This window comes from Nicotiana tabacum, chromosome 1 (genome assembly GCF_000715075.1).
Source record: "Nicotiana tabacum cultivar K326 chromosome 1, ASM71507v2, whole genome shotgun sequence".
NCBI lineage: Eukaryota > Viridiplantae > Streptophyta > Magnoliopsida > Solanales > Solanaceae > Nicotiana > Nicotiana tabacum.
The window spans coordinates 174,003,900-174,022,191 of NC_134080.1; positions in this window are offsets into that span (position 1 = coordinate 174,003,900).

An 18,292-nucleotide genomic window follows, 5' to 3' on the forward strand; every position below is an offset into this window, starting at 1 on the left:
GTTTTCAAGCATTAGCAAACCCGGAGTTTCTCACACTAGACTAGCCAATCCTCCTATGTCCTCCAGCAAAGGTGTCATTTCAATGTCCCCAAAGCGGAACACAGCCCTTTCACAATCCCGGAACAATGTGGCAGCTTCTACGATCATGTTGTTAGGTTGGATCTCCAAGAGGGACGGTAGATTTCCCAGATATTTTCGGACGAGAGTTTGGTCACTAGAGTGTAGATCTCTCCACCAGCTTAGCAATCTTGGGTGGATGTTGGTGACCATGCTGAATCTGGGAACTTTGTGCCTCATATTTCTGCAAAACGAGTAAGGTTAGGCCCTTACCACACCAGACTCGATTATTTGATATCAATAATTATCATGAAGCATTTAGTTCCCCAAATAAATACATAGAACATGATGATGTCTATTTGGTTTAGGGAACCTAGTGGACGTTGGACAAAGCTATCTTAAAAGGTCATTATGTGGACAACATAACTGACCCAGCTAGGGTTTGACCATGATGCATGCACAATTTGAACAGAGTAAGGTTTCTATTGGGTTTTAGACTGGTACCCTTGAACAGACAACTCAAGGGGGAAAGGCACGGAACCATCGACTGCACCGCAGATCGATTCGTTTTACCGTAAATATGCCTTTCCGAATTTAGGGGTAATGATATAGGAAGAGCACAACAACTCATTAAAAGTGTTGCTATAGTATTTGTTTGGCACGAGTGGAGTATGATGTTGAGCATGATGAGGCAATAATTAAAAGCATGTTGACATATATTTGCACGTTAAAAAAGCAATAAATACAGTAGTTTTATAATTTAAAGCAGCAATAAAGGAAGGAAACAAAGAAGATATGTCAGTTTTGCAGTTGAGAAAGAAATTAAATGCTTAAAGAAATTTAAACAAGTAATTGCACAAATTTACAAGAACAATCTGAAATGCTAAAAGCCTAAAATTCCCCAGCAGAGTCGCCATGCTGTCGCGCCCCATTTTTTCCACTTCCATCGCAGAGGAGTTCCAGTTTTCAACATTCATGGGGTGTAATGACTCATTTCCTTTTGGGAATTGGGTATTTGAAGAGTCGCCACCTAATGATTTTAAGGTTCATTAGGGCACCTAGAGCGATTAACTCTTAGACTAGTTTGCATTACCAGAGATTAGGGTAAGGGGCGTGAAATTATCCAAAGGGGAAGGTGTAAGTCACCCCTCAGGATCCACTAATGTGGTTCCCTGCTAGATAGTTTTGTGAATTTGTGCAATTAGCAAGTTTTGGGGATTAAGTTAAACACACAAGTGTTTGAAAACAATTATTGAAAGTTTTGGAAAGATTTATAATCTAAACATGCTTATGAATGTAAAAAAGGTCCTAGGTTTGTTTATAATATAGATCACATCAATGAAATACCTGGTATGACTCTCCTTAGAAGAGGGAATACACGTGGTATTAGCGCACCGGTCATCATATCCATATCTACCCTTCCCACCCTGTAAAGGTATTAAAGCGAGGATTGGTCTCAACCTCTATTGCATGCTGTTACCCGTCCCTTTGCTATCAACCCTGGAGAAATTTGGGACTTCTATTCCTATAAGAAGAGGTTCTAGGATGACTCTCAGATTTAAAGGTAAAAAGGCTAAGGCAACATACAAAAGCACGTAGGGCTGCATTTAAAAGGGGAAACATGTAAGCAATTAGAAGGCTCATGTATACCTCCGCAAATAATGCATATAAATAGCATGACTTAAACACAGTTAAGGTCTAAATTGTAAAATTCTAAAATAGGGAGTTTGAGTCAGAACCAGATTCATTATATAACTCAGAAAAGAAGTCCGAATAAGGACTGCCTGCTGGTTGTAGCAGTTGATAATTAACAAAGGCAATTCCAATTTTTATTCAGGTTATTACCTAAGGCTTGCCTAGGCGTAAAACAATGCAATATTCAGTAGTTATTCAGAATTATTAAGACGAATGGGATATTATTATTAACTAAAGCATGTTGTTCTAGGTGTTCAGCACATAGAATTAAGGCCAGTTGGTTGTAAAGACTAAGTAAAGAATTGTTTTATTCCTTTTACGCGTTCATATTTAGCCTAAGCTTTTAAGCGAATATAAATGAAATCCTAAAGACATGGTATCTAATGTACAAAGATGCAGAATGTAATATATGCAGAATCTTAAGCAGAATTTCGATATGCTCAAGTATTACAACATTTAATACATGATTTCCAGAATATGCAGAGATGATATGTTTGTTAACCTAAAACAGAATCTCTAAGTGTACATGGCAGTAGGAACATGATTGTAGAAACACTGGTTATTAACACATTTAGCATAGGAATTTATAAGTGATATGATAGTGAAATGGACATGCTGAAAATAGTAAGCGTAAAACTTGAGAAGCATGATCTCTAATGCATAAGATGAGTCCTAAGCATGGATTCTATTACACAAGTAGGAATGTAAATCTAGTAACATGCTTTTTACCCCTTTTGATAGCTAAATCATGCATATTTCCCATCCCTTTTTCACTATCCAACCTCAAAATTGTTTACACATTATTATAGACCAAATGATTGAATTACAAAAGCAGTGCAAAAATAAGAAATTACAACCAAAGGAAGCCTGATCTTGACTTCCTCTCTGAGTTATGTAATGAACCACTTCAATGCCAATATTATTCCAAGGTCTTTCTCATATCTGGGTGTGTCAGAGTTCCCTAAGGACCTCAAGGGATTCCGGGCAGTGCTCATACCCAGATTTAAATAACCAGACAGAATGAATGCAGTGTGGAAGAGCCAACTCTTATGTGTCCAAGTTCAGAGGGAGCTCAAGGGTACCAAGGTAAGGCTCACACAAAAGGAGCAAAATGTAGATTCTAAGAATATAGTGGAAGTGCAGAAGACATGTTGAAAGAGAGTTTGTTTTAAAAAACTGGGTTGAAAGTAATCAAACCCCCTTAAGGTGGGATCACACACAGAATCAGTAGCCCCACAAGGGGGGTGCATTAATCTAAAGGGGAAGGGGAAACATAGACACTTGTCTGTAAGCACATGACCCCAGCAGGGGTCTGGTTTGGACATGCACAACAATAGTTGATACTGGCATGGTCACAAACTAGCCAAAAGAACACAAACACATTGGAGGGGATTGGGGTTTGGGATTCATAAGATAGCAAGTACACAATAAGTGACTGATAGAGTATGCCTTGAAAAACACATAGGGGAGTGCATTAATCTAAAGGGGAAGGGGAGACATTATAGCATGCTGGTAAAGTAACTTGACTACAAAACCACAGGCAGAAGTAGACATGAATGAGAGAAATTGGAACAATTAAAGAAATATGTTGTTGTTGAAACTTTTAAAATTAACTAGGACATACCAGTAGAGAAAAGCAAGGTGCAGAAAGGTAAAGAAAGAAGGATTCCATAGTCTAGCCTTGGCTTTCAGCTGGCTAGACAAAACAGTAGCACAAGTAGTAGTAAAGAAAGAGAGAGTTTTGAGTGTGTTCTTGAACTCAATTGTTCGTATCTTTAAAGAAAAGAGGGTAGGGTATTTATAGCTTTGAAAACGAGTAGAGGATAAGGTAACAAGTAAGGTTTTATTACAAATATGGAAATAATCACAATCAGAATCAATTAACACAAGTACTTCCCTTTAATCAAGGGATTACTGCTTAAACAGATACTAATAGGGTTAATCAAGGAAAGAAATCAGTTTGAGACAGATTGATTCTTAATAGTAAAAGTATAAGGTAAATAGTTGAGACTAAGTACAAATTATACTTAATTTTGGGAAAGGATCCAAGGTAAAACATCATAGCAATTAAAGGAAGGAAATCAAGCAATTTAAACAAATGTGTAAAAATTAGGGTTTATAAGGGAATCTTTTGCAATCAGTCGTAACATTAAGGAAACCAAGATCAATCAAGAAAGAATCATGACTCTGTACTTCAACATATAAATAGCAAGGAATGAACATGTGTATTAGACATGCAGGGTCAAACATATTGACAAAAAGGAGCAAATTAAATGAACATAAAAATACAGGAGTGACACGGATAGGCTAAGGACTATTCAAAGCATGGTAATCAACAAGGTCATGCATTCATGGCTCACACGTAGAACCAAAGTGAAGCAATCAGTGTAACAGGTAAAGAAAGTCAGAAACAAGTAAAGAACTCACAGTAATAAATGAGGAAAACCTTCTTTAGCAAAACTAGGGTTTATGCAATAGTAGAGTAAAAAACGGTAAGAACTCAGAATCACATAAGTCAAACAAGAAAAAGGATTCAAACACAAAGAACTTAATTGAACCAGACATGCGTATGAAATAAACAAAGAGAGTTTCAGAAACCCAGATATAACCAAACCACTTAGGGTTTTTTAACACGATAAACCAGGTAGAAGAAAATCATAAGTAAATCGTTTAAACACAGTAAAATCATAAGATAATACTAAAAAATCAGAGAAGAAATAATTTAAGAGAGTTTAAGAAAACCCTCATCGTTGAAACTGAAGAGTCACTTTGAAAGAAAATTGAAGAACCTTTGAGAAAACACTTAAAACGTTCATAACATGCACATATCTAAGACAAATCTAAAATAAAATCGGAAAGCTCTTAAGGCTATGGTTTCAGAGAACCCAGAAAAGCGAGATATACTTTGAGAAGTTACCGATCTAGCCAGAAAAGCGATGGATCTGATTCGAACGGTCATGGGTGGCCGGAAAAAGACCAGAGATAGAGGTTGAGCAAGGATTGGACAATATCTCTTCGAGATCTATCCATGGAATCACGAAAATAGGTAACCAGTAGACATAGGGGACGAGTACATGTCTCAAACCGCCATGGGAGTCCATGAATTAGGTGGGGATTGAAAGGGATTAGGGTGGATTTGGGTGGCGGCGACTAGGGTTTAGGTGAAGTTGAAGAGAGTGTTTGAGAGGAAGGAATTTAAGGGCGGCGGGTGGTGAGAAATGATTTAGGGTAAGGGGTCGTAGGGGTTAAAAATGGTAAGGGGCAATGGTCATTGATCTGAATGATCAACGACCTAGATTAGAATGGGTAGGTGGGGATCCGAGTTTGGGTTGGTTTTAAAAGGGTTAGGGTCGGGTTAAAATTGGAATTGGGCCGGGGAATTGGGTTTGATTTGGGGTTAAATTGAAAACCAATTTGGGCTAAAATTTAAATAGACATTTTTTCCTTTTTAATTTATAAAAAATAGTAATAGCTTCTGAAAATAAATTGAAAATACTAAAATGATTTATGACACATAAATAACAATTCAAAAATACAAGACTCGATTTTATGAATATAAAGCACAATTAAACCTTAAAATGGCTAATATTGCAATTATATGCAATTAGCTTTAAAAAATACTAAATAAATTGTAAAAATATGTAAAAATTACCTTAGCCATATTTTGGCATAAATATAAAAATTAAATAAATGAATTATCAAAAATAATAATTTTGGACATAATTATTGGGATTTTAGGGATGAAAAAGGAAAATAAATCAATTTAAAAAAAAAATATGGGAAAAATAATAAAACGCTTGGACATGTTTATATATATGCATATATATGCTATTTTGAAAGTATTTTGTGTATAAAAATACATAGGGAAAAATTGGATATCAACAAAGTTGAGCTACACTTAGAATTTCGCCTAGACAAACATTCAGGGCAAGTTCTAGACTTATTGGCACGGGACTTGCACTTGCAATTCAATACCTCACCTCAGAAGCTATTGGATTGTTAATGAGGACAGAGTCGATGGACCACAACAACCCTAGCTAAGATTGAGCAGCAAAAATGACCTTTCTACGTGAACGTGATGCCAACCTCTCAAACATGATGCTCAAACCTGCTGGGCCTACGCAAAAGCTGTCATACGCATGCGAACCCGAAGACCAAACGCGTGCCATCCCCTAAGCTAGCCTTCCTCTATGTGAATGCAGCTCCCAATATGTGAACGCGAAGGCCTCTGCTCCTTAAGTTCCTTGAATGCAACCTCCCCTTCGTGAAAGAAACGATAAAAAATAATCTTCCACCTAAATACCCTCTATGATCATGATCGTGATACATCATCTGCGATCACGAAGCACACAAGAACATCAGAAACTAGCAATTCCAAAACATGGTGAAATGATCCGAAACACACCCGAGTCCCCTATGACCCCATCCAATAACACAAACCCATCCCAAAACATAACACGGACATGCTCGAGGTCTTAAAATCACACAAATCAACATCAAAGACACGGATTGAACCTCAATTCAAGCCTAAGGAACTAATCCAAATTTTAAAATTCAAAACGTGTGCCAAACATGCCTAATCAACTCGGAATGACCTCATATTTTGCATACAAGCCCCAATTGACACACTAAACCTATTACAACTTCTAGAACAAAAATCCAAACTCAATATCACTAAAGTCAAGTCCCGACCAAACCTATGAACTTTCCCAACCTTCAACTTTTTAACTTTCACCAAAAAGAACCAAGTCAATATGCGAAACTCCTAATCCAAATTCGGACATAAGACTAAGTCCAAAATCCCCATACATACCTATTGGAACCATCAAAACACCATTCTGGGAACTTCGCTCAACTCTTACAACTAAAGCCTACAACCAAGGGATTAATTGTCCCAATTCAATCCAAAGCCTCCTAGAAACCAAACCAACAATCCCCTCAAGTCACATAACAACAAATACACATATGTAAAGCATCAAACAAGGGAAACAATGCTAAAATACTCAAAATGACCAGTCGGGTCGTTACATTCTCCTCCTCTTAAACAAACATTCATCCTCGAACGAGTCTAGAATCATACTTGGAGCCTAAAAGGTGAGGATATGTGCCCCGCATATCCTGCTCGGTCTCCCAAGTAGCTTCCTCGATTGCATGACCTCTCCAATGAACCTTCACTGATGCTATATTCTTCAACCTCAACTTTCGAAACTGCCGGTCCAAAGTGGCCACCGGCTCCATATCATAAGTCAAATCCTCGTCCAACTACACCATGCTAAAGTCAAATACATCTGACAAATTTGCATAATATTTTTGGAGCATGGAAACATGAAACTCAGGGTGAACTCCCGATAAACTAGGTGGCAAGGCAAGTCTATAGGCCACATTTCCAACTCTCTAGAAACTCAAAAGAACAAATATACCGAGGGCTCAACTTGCCATTCATCCCGAACCTTATCACACATTTCATGGGCAAAACTATTAGTAGAACCTTCTCACATACCATATATGCCATATTTCGAGCCTTCCCATCAGCATAACTCTTCTAACTGAACTGTGATTTACGAATGTTTACCGTGAAAGTGGTAACAATAATTAAATTTATAAATGGGATTCTAAAAATACGTGATCTATTTTCATGCTTGTTGTTTGAGCAGACGCTGCTAAGAATATGAAGTTTAACGATGAAATACAAGCTAAAACGAGACAGTAATCAAAGTGAAGGTCTTTCTGCCCTTGCTTCGGACTGGTCGATGGAGGACCTCGGGGTCGATACTCGGGCTTGATCTCGAACTGTCGGGGGTAGTCGGGAATGGGATAACAGTTAATATATGATAAAGCAAGGATCTTTATGGCTAGTACCAAGCAATAAATGAAGAACAAATGGGAGAGTAGTAAGTGCTAAAGTGGCCTTAGGCCGGTAAGAACAAGCAAGTTGGAAAGAAGAGAGAGAGAGAGAGATTATTGCACTTTTAGTAAAATAGTTGGAGCTCTACCTTGCAAGGTGTTAAAGACTCCCCTATTATAGGAGGGGGGAGCCCAAACTTAGTACAAGATACATTGCATAATAAAGGAAATGGGACGGGATAGCCATCTGGCTTTATAATGTATACGTTGGCCAATGTTGAGCAGCTCAAATAGACCTGATCGACCCCGGATGCATTCTTCAGGAGATTCCTGCATTCGTCGGGACTTCGGTCGGTATTATCCCTAGCTGGGCATCAACAGATCTTGAGGGAAGTGACCGACTCGAGATCCCGGGCCTCCGGGATCACCCTCTAAAGCATTTTGTCAAGGGAAAATTGGCCTCTCTGATTTCACCGCACACAGATAGTCTCCACGTTTCTTAGAGGGAAGTGATAAGAATGATTTTGACACTCCACTTCTCGGGCTCCCAAAGCAACGTCATGCTGATAGTGCAGCCCCCATTTTACAAGTGCCGAGGCATTTCACCTTTTCGCTTCTCCAGGATCATCTGAAATGTCACGACTCTTCGTTCTTTGGGGATATGTTATTGCTATCGACTTATCTTCTATGAACGCATTGATTGCTACTGCTGTTACGCTTTTCGAGGGCGATAATGGCGCCATCGGTTACTTTTCCCTCCCCCTATAAATGGGGCTTCTTGTGGTCGGCTTCTTATTCAAACTTCATTTGATACCGATATTTTCCTCCTTTCCTACTATCTTTAGTCTCTGCCATCTCATTATGTTTGAGGCCTATGGTCTCAAGATCTTACGTCATGTGTGCCTTGGCCCAACTCTCGATCCCTTTTCGGTTGGGCGAAGTTGTGCCGCTGTGATGCTGTTGTCGTTGTTGTTGCTGTTGTTGCAGTCGCCGTTGGCTCGGGGCGATAAGGCAGAGGGCTGATTTCCTCCGACCCTGGGAGATACTTTGGATTATGCACCGCTGCTCAAGAGGGGGCTCAGATTATACACCGTTGCTCACCCTTCTCTCTCGGTTTGGCGCGTTACACCCCTTTTGGGTTCTTAAGGGATATGGTGATAGTCTCTGTTGGTTGTTGCCTTTCGGGCCGAGGCAACGTCTCAAAAAGTGGCTTCAAAATGGTAGTACTGGCGGAGTTTGTACTAGCCAAAATTTTCACCCAGTCACTTCTTGTCTTCTTCCGGCCTCTCCTTCGTCATTTTGCTCTTCTCCCCCATTTTCCTCTTCTATATCCTTCCTTTTGAAGATGCCATTTCAGGAGGATTAGGATGAGGTCCCTGAGGGTATTGGACTTGGAAGATATTGTCTTTGAGGTCATACGCCTGAGGAGATGATGACAGAGATGCCGCTTTAAGGAAATATGCTAGATTCTTAGGCTCTTGTTGTATGTATATCTTTTGAACTTCTTTATTTTTACGTAAGGATCCCCCTGCGGCCTTTTGTAATCATATGTAAGGACCTCCCAAGCATCGTTGTAAGCGAACATTTTTATAAATATAAAGATATTTCCTTGATTCCTTCCTTCGATACTTGTTGTATTTCTTCATGTTTTTGGCAACTCCGAATGCAAGATCTTGTTTTGTCGTATATGATACTGACCTTGGATGCGAGTATTCTTCCCGACCTTCAGTTGATAAAAAAGGGCTTCGCACAGGGTCCTTCGTGATTGCTCGAACCGAACCCGAATAAGGCCACTAACCTCGGGCTACCGGGACCCTATCTTTGCGTGGAGGCATGGATAATTTTTTTGGGCCTCATAATAAACCTCGAGAAGAAAGTTGATCAAGGACCCGTGGATCAGGGATGCCGACGACTTCTTGAAGGCGGTCTCTGAATGGAGGCCTGACCGTGCTTGGACTATCCTGGACAACACCTGGGGCTCGTTTCGTACGGGTGTTTGTTAGAAAATGCCTATTTCTTCGCAAGCTGGTTTCCTTTGGCGGAGGCCTTTGAAGCTGTGTGACAATTTGGTGAAGGCGTTGTTGGCCCTACAGAGCGCCGTCTTACTATAACGGAGGTCTTCGGGGTTGAGTATTACCTTGAGACTGGAGGTGGTGCTGATGGTTGGTGTCTTTGGTTGGCTTTGAGTCATCGCTGCTCTTCCTATATGTAACGTGAGGCTGCTTCCACCTTTCCGGGGGTCATCGAGGTCTGCTGACTCCACGTTCGGCCTTCATGGAGGCACACCGGCTTCATTTCGTGGCGAGTTTTGACATGATTCTTCTGCAACTCGGATCTTCCCTTTATTATTAGATTTTCCCTCCATAAGACTCCAATAGGCTCTGGTTTGAGCTGCTCCGCAAAGGGGCTAGACTTCGATAGCCCGGATCTTGCATTACAGGAGCCCTTTGATGAGGCAGGTGCCTTTTCGTGGGAACCCTTTCGCCTTTTCAATCTTTGAGGTTAGGCTTTTGCTTATTTTTTAGAAAAAAGGCGAAGGCTCATGAGTACCTTTAGGGGCGAAGCCAGCCGAGTCAGGAATGCTTGTGGTGAACTGAGTGCTTAAACGTAGGCTCGAGCTTCGATTTGAGTGTTCATGGTCGCGAAGCTGTAGTCTGATTCCGCAAAAGTCTGTATTGAAAATAATCGATGTCTGTACTGATGTAGAACTGAGTCAGACCGAGGATGATGAGGGAGTGGCGACCAATTTAAAGGACGTCACTAATGTCCGAGCTGAGTTTGAGCGGGCCTTCGACCTTGAGAAAAGGAACGCGAGATACATTCGTCGTAGATCTCGGGAGAGGCACTTGAAGAGACTCGCGTTAGGGCTTCTGTCCTCCTGGAAGGTTTTGCTTGAGTGAAGGCAGTTGAGCGTGATGCTTGGTTGCTTTCTTGCCGATGCCACGGAGAGCGAGGCCGGGGTCGATAGGCCGTAACCTTTCGGGGTGGAGCGCAGATTTTGCCACCTGGTATTTTCTGTTTGCAGAGCATGTTTGTAGATGGAGAGCGCGCTTTTCGCCCATATATAAAATAAGAGAAAACTAGAAGCTTTATCTCCTTTGTATCTCTTTCCACAATGCCTTTGACCAGACGGGCTGGTTGTGGTGTTTGGCGAGAACCTCGTGGGTCCAGAGCTAGTTAGGCAGGCCCGGAGGCTTTTAGGTGCAACTTTTTCCATGAGTAGGCGTTGGGGCCTCTGTGCTTTGCCCGACTGTTTAGGCTCAATCTTTGAGCCCGGCGTTGACTCGAGCTTACCAGACCTCTAGTCTCGTGTGCCTGCATGAGCGGATGATAATCGTTTTTATTTCTTGCCCTTGGGCGTTCGTTGTTTCAACTATTTTGGGTCCAATCTCCGAGTTGCGTTGCGACTCAAGCTTCAATTGACCCTCAAGTTTTTTCGTGCCTACATAGGCGGAAGACGATGGTGTTTATCTCTCTCCCTTGGTCGTCTTTTATTTCAATTATTTTGGGTCCAGTCTCCGAGTTTCATTGCGACTCGATCTTCAATTGACCCTTAAGTTCTTTCGATTTTCAAGCTGGTGACAGTGGCTCTTACGCTGTTTGGTCGTTAAGACCTTTTAATATGTGACATGTAGGCTTGTATAGTTAACTATTTTGGATCTGGTCTCCGAACCGGGTTACGACTCGAGATCATTTTAATCCTCAAGTTTTCAATTTTCAAGCTGGCGATAGTGGCTTTTACGTTGCTTGGTCGTTGAGACCTTTCAGTGTGTGGACCGGAGGCTTGTTTGGCTGGAGATAATGGCTCTTATGCTTTTTTCCTGTGGGCATTTTGTAGGCTTTGTTTTCCTCTCGTTAAGGTCTTTTTGAATTTTTTTTTCCTGACCTGTCGTCGGTTCCGGAAGAACCTCGATTTCAAGTCGTTATCGGCGATGTTTGAGCACCTCGGAAGTTTTTTAGCTCATAGGCTGAGTAGATCGAAGCCTTGTGATTTGGAGCTGACATGGTCAAAGCTCATTTGCCTATTGAGGGAAGCTTGTTTTAACTAGTTCTTTCCGAAGTATATTCGAAGTGATGGCCTACAATTTTGTTTAGCGGTGGTCAGGCGTCCTGAGTCGCATTAATTTGGCTGGATAAGCTTTTGACCATAGTCATATGTGTTTTTTGATCCCGAGTGATAGTTTAGGCGTCTACATCGAGGGTATGCCCTTTCGGGATTCTTATAAATGCAACGTATAGCCTAAACTTTGGGATTTTGAGTTTTATGCCTGTAGTAAGGTCTAACAAAAATTTTCATGCTTGTTGAGGTCTTACAATTTGTCATGCCTGTTGAGGTCTTATAGTTTGTGTTGCTATGTAAAATAGATCTAGTTATACCGAGTCTGCCGTTTGGGTTCTTACGGCATCGGGTTTTCCAGTGTAAGGTGATTGGCGACAGTCTCCGAGTCATCGAGTTTGCTTAGGCTCGAGGGCCGTTATTCGTGAGCTCGGAGTTACTTTGCTGGGGCTTTATGAGTCCGGAGTTCCCTTGTTGGGGCTTTATGAGCCTGGAGTTCCAACCCTGGGGCCGTGTGGGTGCCAAATTGTTGACGCTAAGTCTCCAAATATTTCGGGATGCATTCGGTGGAGGGATCCCCGCATTGAGTATGCCAAACTTTCTTTTGTTGGAGTACGAGGTGCTTTTAGTAGTAGATACCCTTTCGATCCATTAACATAAATATATATCGTTGTGTTGAATCGATCTATATTAGATAGAATTTGATCGCTCGACGATTTCCATGTTGCCTCGCTTGAAGTTTTTGTGGCTTCAGAGCGTCGACTCGGAGGCCGTCTGAGCGTTTGAACTGCTGACGTCTGTTCCCGAATTTTTGGGACGTTCCTGGTGAAAGGATTTGTTACCTTACTCTGAGAAGGAGTCTTCTTTTTTCTTTTGACAAAAGGTATTCTTTGATTGCTCGATACAATAGTACATGTATTTGCCGACGGGGGCCTGACTATATGGACATGGCTCGTTCGACCATTCGGTCCGATACATTGTTTTCCCCTAGGAACCTTATTTGGCATTTCCAAAACTCCTTCAAGCAGGTAGCTTTCTGGGGGAATGCCCCTCGCTATTCAAAAGTTGGCCACAATAGAAGTTTCGAGCATTTTGTGAAGCTCCCCCTTAGGCAGCTCGCAGATGTTGCCTCGTTAAAACCCTTTCCATTAACAACCCTTCTTTTGGGACAAAAACTAGGTCGAAGAAAAAGAGTGCAACGGGTGCTTTTTTTAGAGCCTTGAGGTCTTCCACAGCGCTAGCGTTCCGGCAGCTCTAGTCGGGTGCTTGCACAAGGGTTAGTTCTGAATTTGAAAATAAAAAGGAAGATGGTCGTATCTTGAAGTGAGATATGCTGGCAATGCCTCAGGATTGGTTCGTTATAGTTGACTGGGGCGGAGATGCGGCGTGGATTTCTACTTTGTTTTGTCAAGCTCGACTAAGGGTGAGGCCTAATTCACTTTTTGGTTTATTCGGGGGTGGAGGTATGAGCGTTGGTACCATGTCATGTATTGCGAACATTTCCCTTACCCCATATTGTTCCACGTAGACAGTTTTGATCTCGTTCTTTGTTGGGAATTTTATCATCTGGTGAAGGGTGGATGGTACTACTCTCATGCAATGTATCCACGGCTGCCCAAATAAGGCGTTATACCTCATATCTCTCTCGATGACATGGAATTTGGTGTCGTGGCCATGGTAACCGGGAGGACGATTTCTCCTTTCGTTGTTTCGCTCGCTATGTTGAATCCATTGAGAACCCGAGTGGCGGTCACGATCTAGTTGAGCAGTCTGAGCTATTCTATCACCCTTGACCTGACAATATTGGCCGAACTACCTGGATCGACGAGTACATGTTTTATTTAAAAAGAATTTACAAGGAAGGAAATTGCCAGGGCATCGTTGTGGGGATGAGACAGGGCCTCGGTGTCCTCTTCGCTGAACGTGTGGGCGTCTTCGAGGATATATCCCCGAGTCCATTTTTGTTTATGATGGATATCTTTGTTCTTCTTAGCATGGGTTCCTGCAGGGCATCAACACCCCCATGATCATGTGGATGACATGTTGCGGCTCGTTTACCTCGTTTTTCTTGGTTGCCTCCGTTTCTCAGAACTGGTTTTTGGCCCGATCGCTAGGGAATTACCGGAGGTGTCCTTTGTTGAGCAGTCGAGCCACCTCCTCTCGTAGTTGATGGAAATCCTCGGTCCTGTGGCCGTACGTGTTGTGGAACTCACATACTAAGTTATAATTCCTCTACGAAGGATCCAACTATATCGGTTTGGGCCACTTGGCATCTCTGATCTTACTGTTAGCGAACACGATATCTGACACATGGACGCTGAAGTTGTATTCCAATAGGTGGGGCGCATTCGTTGGCACTATGTTTCGATCGAAACTGGTTCTGTTGATGAGCCCTCGAGGGTCTTGTCCTCGATCCTCCCTCCGATCATTGCGAGGTAGGTTGCGCCTTGGGGCGTTCCTCCTGTCTTCGAGGTACGGCTAGTACCTTTCTTTGTTTGGTTTCGATTCCTTTGCCAGGAGTCTGTTTGGGTATACTGAGCCCGAGGAGGCTCCCAACTAGACGCCCTCGGCTCTGATCTTTGACTGATATCGGTTGTGGACGTCCGACCAGGTCACGGCTGAATACTCGATCAGGTTCTACTTCCGCTATTTTGAAGCCACCGAGCTTTGTTCGTTCAGGCCTTGGGTGAAGGCCTGCACCGCTTGGTCGTCGGAGACTGGCGATAGCTCTATCTGTTCCATCTGAAAGTGGGACACGAATTCCTGCAGCATCTCGTTCTCTCTTTGTTTTATTTTGAAAACGTCGGACTTCCTCGTTGCTACTTTGATGGCCCCGGCATGTGCCTTTACGAAGGAGTCTGCTAGCATGGCGAATGAATCTATGGAATTGGGAGCCAAGTTGTTATACCACATTATGGCCCCCTTCGAAAGTGTTTCTCCGAATTTTTTCAGCAATACAGACTCGATCTCATCATCCTTTATATCATTGCCTTTCACTACGCAGGTGTAGGCAGTAACGTGTTCGTTAGGGTCGGTGCTACCATTGTACTTATGGAGTTCCAGCATTCTGAACTTCTTTGGAATGGGCTTCGGGGCCTCTTCCTCAGGAACGGCCTTTGTATGAACTTCTTCGAATCCAAACCCTTGAGGATCGGAGGCGCACCCGGGATCTAATCGACCCTAGAGTTGTAGGTCTTGACCTTTTTATCGTTGGCTGAAATCATTTTCTTACCTGATTCGATCCTTTTGGTGAGGTCCTTGAGCATCTTTACTATGGCAGGGTCGGCTATGGACCCGTTATTGCTTGATGTTTCGAGTACTTGCTTGGCGGGGGAGCTGTTTCCGGTGTTGCTGTGCTGGGACTCTTCAGATGGCTTTGTAACTGAGCAATGGCCAACTGCTGTGCTTGCAACATCTCAAAAATAACATGAAGACTAACTTCTTGTTCTTCCCGGGATGGGGTTCTTCCTGTCGGTCGCTGTGCCGTATGCTCCTGTCGGTGTGGGAAGTTTCATCGACTTGTTGTGCATCCTGTGAATCCGCACCCGCTAGAATCGGTCCGGTCGCATTATAGGGATCTTGTGGTGGCGCTCCAGCGGCTGAGACAGCCTTGCCATTTTCCCTGTGGTTTTCGAGGTTGTCGTTCTCGATTTTGTTTACCAAGCCAGAAATTTTTTCCTGAAATTAAGAGATCTTGGACAAGAAAAAGTGTGAAAGGAAACTTGTGTTTGTGCAATTAAACCAGCAAAAAAATCATCATTATTATTTTTAGCCCCACGGTGGGCGCCAAACTGTTTACCGTAAAAATGGTAACAACAATTAAATTTGTAAATGAGATTCTGAAAATACGTGATCTATTTTCATGCTAGTTGTTAGAGCAGACGATGCTAAGAATATGAAGTTTAACAATGAAATACAATCTAAAACGAGGCAGTAATCAAACCGAGGGGCTTTCTACCCTGGCTTCAGACTGGTCGATGGAGGACCTTGGGGTCGATACCGGGGCTCGATCACGAGCTATCGAGGGTAGTCTGGAATAGGACAACAGTTAAGATATGATCAAGCAAGGCTCTTTATGGCCAGTACCAAGCAATAAATGAAGAACAAACGGGGGAGTAGTAAGTGCTAAAGTGGCCTCGGGCCGATAAGAACAAGCAAGTTGGAAAGAAGAGAGATGGAGAGAGAGAGAGAGATATATTATTGCATTTTTAGTAGAATAGTTGGAGCTCTACCTTACAAGGTGTTAACGACTCCCCTTTTATAGGAGGGGGGAGCCCAAACTTATTACAAGATACATTAAGTAATAAAAAAAATGGGATGGGACAGCCGGCTGGCTTTATGACGTATACGTAGGCCGATGTTGACCTACTCAAATAGACCTGATCAACCTAGGATGCATCGACCCTGGATGCATTCTTTGGGAGATTCTTGCGTTCGTCGGTACTTCAGTCGGTATTATCCTCGGCTGGGCATCAACAGATCTTGAGGGAAGTGACCGGATCGAGATCCCAGGCCTCTAGGATCACCCTACGAAGCATTTTATCAAGGGGAAATCGGCCTCCCTGATTTCACTGCACACAACGAAGCCACTCCTAAATGAACTTCACCTTATCCAAATCATCACAGACCAAATTAGTGCCCAACAACTGAGCCTCCCCAGTCTCAAACCAACCAACCGGAGAATGACATCTTATCCTATATAAGGCCTCATAAGGAGCCATCTGGATACTCGACTGATAGCTATTATTATCAGTGAACTCTGCTAATGGTAGAAACTGATCCCATGATCCCATGAAATCAATGACACATGCTCGTAACATGTCATCCATTATCTGAATAGTATGCTCAGACTGCCCGTCAGTATGGGGATTAAATGTCGTACTCAGCTCGACCTGTGTTCCCAACTCACAATGCACTTCTCTCAAAAAATGCAATGTGACTGAGTGCCTCGATCAATAATAATAGACACAGGCATACCATGGTGGCGAACAATCTCACAAAGATAAATCTGAGCCAGTTGCTCTAATAGTAGGTATTCATGAATGGAATGAAGTGTACAGTTGGTCAGTCTATCCATAATAACCCACACTACATAAAATCTCCTCAAGTTCTATAGGAGTCCAACTACAAAATACGTGTTGATGCACTCCCACTTCCACTTCCACTCCAGAATATCTAGCATCTGAAGCAAACCACCCAGTTTCTGATGCTCGTACTTCACCTGCTGACAGGTCAAATACCGAGCAATATACTCAACAATATCCTTCTTCATCCACCGCCACTAATAGTGCTGCCTCAAATCCTGGTAATTCTTTGCGGAACTTGGATGAATGGAATATCACAAACTATGAGCCTCCTCAAGTATCAACCCTCGCAACCCATCCACACTAGGCATACAAATACAACCCTAAGGACTCAATACCCCCATCATCAGCTATAGTAACCTCCTTGGCATCATCGTGCTACCCCGTGTCCCTTAAGACAAGCAAGAGGAGATCATCATGCTGACGCACCTTGATGCACTCAAACAAAGACGACCATGATACAACACAAGCATGAACCATGATATGCTATGAAACATCCAACCTCACGAAACTGGTGGCCACAGTCTGAACATCCAAAACTAATCGTATCTCCTTAACTAGAATAAAAGAAAGAGTCTCCATGTTCTCAACCTTCCTACTCAATGCATTGGATACCATATTGGCCTTTCCCGGATGATAAAAAAAGGTGATATCAAAGTCCTTTAGTTGCTCTAACCTCCTCCTTTGCCTCAAGTTCAGATCCTTTTGCATGAATAAGTGCTAGAGACTCATATGATCCGTGAAAACCTCACAAGAGACTCCATAAAGATAGTGCCACCAAATCTTTAGCACGTGAACAATTACTGCTAACTCCAAATCTTGCACTGGGTAGTTCTTTTCATGGGGTTCAACCAATGTGAAGCATAATCAATCACTCTCCCCTCTCGTATCAATACGCACCCAATGCCAATCTGTGAAGCATCACAATAGACTGTATAAAAACCTGACCCCGAAGGCAAATCCAGAATTGGAGTTGTAGTCTAGACAATCTTAAGCTTATAAAATCTCTCCTCACACTAACTAGACCACTTGAATGGGGAACCTTCTGCATTAATCTAGTCAATTGGGCTGGTATAGATGAAAACCCCTGCACAAAGCAGCGATAATAACCAGCCAAAACTTCGGATCCCCCTTAATCCCCTCAGTGGACACCACATGCACCAAAAACGCCTCCCAGTCTAACCAAAACCTACACTTGGAGTATTTAGCATATAGCTTATTCTCCCTCAAAGTCTGGAGCACTATCCTCAATTGATCCTCATCATCCTCCCGGCTGAGAGAATACACCAATATCATCAATGAATGATAAAGGAATCTACATGGGGCTGAACACATTGTTCATCAAGTGCATAAAAGCTATTTGGGCATTGGTCAACCCAAACGACATCACCAAAAACCCATAATGGCCATATGCGGGTCTGAAAAGTAGTCTTCAGAATATTTGAAGCCCTGATCTTTAACTGATGGTACCCTCATCTCAAGTCAATCTTCGAGAATACCCTAGCACCCTTAAGCTAATCAAATAAGTCACCAATATGTAGTAATGGGTACTTGT